Source organism: Triticum dicoccoides, chromosome 4B, assembly GCF_002162155.2.
Source record: "Triticum dicoccoides isolate Atlit2015 ecotype Zavitan chromosome 4B, WEW_v2.0, whole genome shotgun sequence".
In the NCBI taxonomy this organism is placed as follows: Eukaryota; Viridiplantae; Streptophyta; class Magnoliopsida; order Poales; family Poaceae; genus Triticum; species Triticum dicoccoides.
Genome location: NC_041387.1, coordinates 468,697,736 through 468,703,060, shown reverse-complemented (window position 1 = coordinate 468,703,060; position 5,325 = coordinate 468,697,736). Strand labels below are relative to the sequence as shown.

General features: G+C 41.3%; 1 long non-coding RNA gene across 9 annotated transcripts; it reads right to left on the bottom strand.

Moving 5' to 3' along the window:
* Nucleotides 1-373: 373 nt before the first annotated feature.
* Nucleotides 374-4,662, bottom strand: LOC119290926. Of its 9 annotated transcripts, none has more exons than XR_005142105.1 (4): nucleotides 4,168-4,662; nucleotides 3,960-4,061; nucleotides 979-3,883; nucleotides 374-861 (listed from the first exon to the last, which is right to left on the bottom strand). It is a non-coding gene; the product is annotated as an uncharacterized LOC119290926 (long non-coding RNA). The 9 variants fall into 9 exon arrangements; XR_005142106.1 differs by having other exon boundaries at nucleotides 979-4,061; nucleotides 4,168-4,221; nucleotides 4,300-4,662; XR_005142107.1 differs by having other exon boundaries at nucleotides 4,300-4,662.
* Nucleotides 4,663-5,325: the final 663 nt, after the last annotated feature.

Here is a 5,325-nt window from a genome sequence, read left to right as displayed (position 1 = left end):
AGAAACAAATACAATTGTTATATTTCCAAGTTGTTAAGCATGCTTGGTTTGGTTAACTATCTGATCTTCTATTAGGAGTACTAGTTGACCAGTTGTGCCAAATGGCGCAGAGACCCACTAAAGCCATGTTGTCGATGAAAATAGATTCATTTTGCAAGGACCAACGCCTAATGGCACATTGACCCATTGAATACATGTTCACATTGAGAGAAAATTCATATTTTAGTTGATTTAGTTGTGGGCAAACACATATGATAACAAGTTTAACCCCTTTAATAAAATAAAATGAAAATGAAAAAAATGTAGGCTTGTTGTCTACAATGAGATATACCACATTTTAATTTGGCAGTATAAAATTGCACTGAAGACCATGTCGCATTAAAAATGTGTATTTTCAAGTAATCTCTTGTACTTCCGTTACTTTGAAAATGACGTGAGTCTCAACTCACACATCATTAGTTAAGCTAATCGAGACTGAATTCCCTGACTGACCTTTAATACATCAACTCCACTTCTACTTCTGTTCTTTCAACATGGACTCTTTACATTTTGTACACACTGTTGGCGCTTTTCAAAGAAGCTAGCATGTGAAAAGTAGCAGCACCAGTACAGTTGAAAAGGCCATCTAATTACTGAATTGGCCGTGCATGTACACAATACAGAAACACTGAATGTTCAATGCCATAGACGCCCCAAATGTTTCCTCTTCTTCTGCTTCTAATGTGCCCTCATCGATCAAGATAGATATTGCACCCGAGAACAACTGCCACAACCTCATCCATCCATGAGATCTATCGAGCATTTTCTCCAACGAATTAAGCAAAGTTTACCCAGAATCAACCCGTATATCTCTCCCCTCTCCTGCAACTCGCACAACAATAAGTATAACAATCAGTATATATGGACACAGCTGCATGAGGGCACATCAAGGAACAACAGTAAAACGCATCAATCAGGATGCTTGTTCAGTATACACACCTTCGCAAACATTATCTTCTCCTTTTCATATTTGATTTCTAGCACATAATAAGCACCATCATCCATATTTCAAAGTTGTGGTTGTTAATTTTGCATCATGTGTGGTAATTTGGATTAAGAAAAAGCTCTGAATCCTTTCTTGATAATCTTAGTGTTATCACGGTCTTCCCTGCCAAAGAATAATTGTTGAAAACAAGAAACATAAGACATTTTATATGCTAATGATAATATGCTGCAGAAACACAAAAACCGAAAAAATAACCAGAGATGAGATGAACCAAAAAATCAAGCTTATAGTACAAATACCAACTACAAACGCCTTATCCCAGCTTATAAGGAAATTATTTCATCAACATATAGTACAAAAGGCAAATACTCTGTAGAAGCATATAGATAGAAATGCTTAATGGCAATGGGTATATCTGCAGGCTGCAGCGGAGCCACAACCTGGAACATAGATGGGGACAATCTTTAAGGTAAAGAAAATATTTGACTAATCAACACAGAAACTCTACACATTCCACTTTTCTGGAGTAAACATGGTGATGGCACACGGCCGTAAGGCAACATATTGAAAATTTAACATCTCTATGTGATTTGAGACGGTTCAAACAGAACCTACAGATGTTATAAATAGGTAGTCATATGAAGCTGTAAACCAGGACAGAGGCCACCCTAGGCAGAACTTCAAATAGTGACAAAGGAACATCTCGTAATCAGGAGCATTCTATGACTATTCAAAAACAGAAGGCACCTCAGGAAGCATGTAGTCAAATTATTCTAGCTTCAAAACTAAATAGTAAATAAGGTACTATTTGTTTTTCAATGAAAAATAGGCATTGTCATATTAGATTTTTGAAACCCTTCACTTAAAAACGCCATAGTCAACTGCCCATATTATTGATGTATATGCAGTCAGTCAAGTGTTTTTAAGAGAATAGGCAAACAACAAGAAACCAAAGCAGACCACCGCTTCTTAAAAAGAGCTCCAATTAACTTAAATTGCCATCCTATTAATTAGTCTATACATATGAGAAACTTATTCACGGGTTTATCCCTCCAGAAAATAGCTTTAACTCTCACAAAAAATATTTCGACCAGTTCTACAAAAAATATATTCATATGCATGGGTTTAACTCTCAAAAAACAGCTTTAACTCTCATAAAACAGGTTTATCACAAAACTTATGCACGGGTTTGTCCTCAAGAAAATTTCCATTATCACCCATCCAACATGCTAGATTGCTTGCATTTCATATCGCTTCCATTGACCATCCACCCCGATCATGTCGAGAAGCTCAGTAACTTCCAGAGGTCGATCCTCGGGGTGTCTGCATCTAATGTAGATAGTAATAAGGATGATATCCTAAGCGAACGTTCTGTGGATGAAATTGATGAAGCAGCGAGCCCTAGTGTTCCAGTCAAGCAGCCAGTCCAAGAAGAAAAGCCTGTCATAGTGAAAATGGATAATAAGGGCTCCCAACTAGGTCTAAAGCTTTGCTGATTTTTTTAAGTGGCTCATGTTCCTCCTATGAGTTTTCTACAGTCAACACTATCAACTTATGTTCTTGATAAGTAGGAATGGTCAATGGAACATACATAACTTTGCTGCAGTTTGAAGGAAAATGACTTATAAACGGCCTATGTATAATATGCAATTCTTTGAATCACTTCATGTTTGGGGTATGAAATTGTGAAACAAAGCAAATGAACAAACAAAGATAGATAGCCATGTTTTTTCCAAGCTATATGATGTACCAAGCAATTAATATATAGAGGGGAATTGGGTTTTTGAAAAAAAGCAAGATGTGAATATGTGATGTTATTTTAGCTTAATTTTGGTCTCAAGTATACTTTATGTCCAAAGTTGTTTTGTCTATATTGGTCGGCATGCCATACTTTTTATCTTTATCCTGATAGCTCAGTAGCTCCAAAGTGTCATGCTAGAGAAGCTATATGCAAATTGAAAATAAAAGGAAGTCTAATAGAAATATAATGTATTTAAAGTTAAAAGATCGGGAATTCTGAAAAAAGTACAACTAGTAGAAATATCTAGAAATTGTGCTATTTTGTAGTCTGATTGTATGCTAGACTGCTAGTGCTATATCGGAGATGCTAGATATTATTAATATCATTCTGTGCATTTCGAAATTACAATGTTTTTGTTCCATTCACGCATTGAACTGCTCTTATTAATTTCCTACAGTGTTCGGCATTGACAAGTCAATATTCATAAAACCCAAAACGTTCCACCTAACAGTTCTTATGTTGAAGTTGTGGAATAAGGATCATATAGCCCAGGCTTCTGATATCCTCTAAAGGAAACTTAGCAAATAAACAGACTTGCCAAATATAATTTACGCACTGGCCCTATCCGTAGGAAAAATAAACAACATTTATCTAATTGGATCTTAAGTAAACATGGCTGCATATTTGTATATAATCTAATTGAATTTTAAGGAGGACGACAAATGCATGTGGGTGGCCACTACGCCCATGTTTCCATGGTGTTCAGTGCTACCAAGAAGAAAACTAACAAAACTGGAAAGTAGCCGAATCTGGGGCCGTGAGGGAGGTTGAGGATGAAATCTTCGCTGCACGCCAGAGAGCAGTGGGGGTAAGACAATGCTTATGTTTATAGAAAATGTGCACTTCTTTAAATGCATGTATAGCCCTTTGTACGGGAATAAAGGGTACTTTTCAAATTGCCACGGGAAAGCCGTAAAAAATGGAGCCAGCTCATAAGTACATTTATGGGCAGAAACATAGATGCATAGATGGAACACATAAGGAATGCATCTATCAAGTACATGGAAACCCAGATCACTGCCAAACATGAAGAAACATTAATAAACAGGTAGAGAAGTGATGTACAAAGCTTCAACTTTGCCCCATGGAGTATCCAGCTACACAGGAACGGTATTGGAATTCAGAAATTGTATAAGATGTACCATAACACCAGTGAAATTCTAGGTCACTTACATTGCTTGGATTTGGATGTGCACAACATAACTCAACAGAGATTTTTCCGCACAATATACTTATTAGCTAAGAATCCTGAAAATGGAGATCCAATCCCATAACCTAGCAAATCATCAAACAAAATCAGGAAGGAAAATATTGGAGAAATCAAAGGATAAGTATATTGACCAAACCTAAGGAATTGTGTGACTGGCGAGGACAAAAATACCTACAGACATCACCAACGCCAACCCTGGCTACTGCAGTCGGCAGCGCAACATCTCTTGCCAACCAATCCAACATGTGAAACAAGAATGAAATTAAATGTAAGGGGGAGCTGAATTAGGCAGGAGGAACTCACGTGGGGAGGTGCATCCAGAAGGGATGAGGGTGAGATCCTGGTCCTTCTTCCATGCGTCTTAGCGGGGCGACAATGAGGGAGCCGTCCGGCACTCTCCTACCGGCATCCGTCGCCCCGCTACTTCTGCCCGCCTTCACCAGGCTCACCTCGAGCCGACTGCCACCATGGAGCCTAAGCAACGGGATGTGGTTCTGGGAGGAGGAGAAATGTGAAGAGGAGTTGGGCTTGATGATCGGAGGGATGCGCGCTGCGGCAGGGGTGTGGCGAGGAGGAAGGAGAGGTGCGGCGGCTCTGACGACGAGGAGGAAGGAGGGAGGAAGGAGAGGTGCAGCGGCTCTGGCGGCTGTTGTGGTGATCGGGGAAGGGTTTGCCAGCAGCACAGGGGCGACGCCTCGCAGGAGGGACCCAACGCACGACGCTCGCACGTTTCATTGTCAGCAGTGCATTGGCCACACAAACCCAACAACGATTAAACATACCGCAACTGACCACTGGCCCCGCCTCTCAACACGGGCCCAGCATCAGTGGCCTTGTAAAACTAAAGAAAGGCACTGGACGACCCGGAGAAACGACACATGAGTGGACGTGGCAGTGCGTGGAGGTCAGCCTCGGCACGACGCGCACAGGAATCCAACAACTCTCTCCAACCCCGGCATAATTGAAGCGACATGGATTGCAAGAAGCCCACAAACCGACATGTAGGACCATCAACAATATGGCCCACCCATCATTGTGTGGTAGGAAGACGCGGGTGTGCATGCGTCGGCTCACCCCCTTTCTTGCATGCATCACACCGCCCCACGCCTCTTTGCCCACACGCTCACAGGAGAAACAATTGCACAGACATAACACTGAGGAAAACAATAAAAAGTCGTTTACACGTGGGACCAACGGCCATCTTGGCCCACTTGTCATAGCATGGAAGGGTAGCGGCGGGTGTAGACGTGTCATTCCAGCCGGCTGCCGAGCCAGAGGCGCGCGCTAGCCCGCGACGCCCGATGCGACACACGCACACGGCGCACAAGG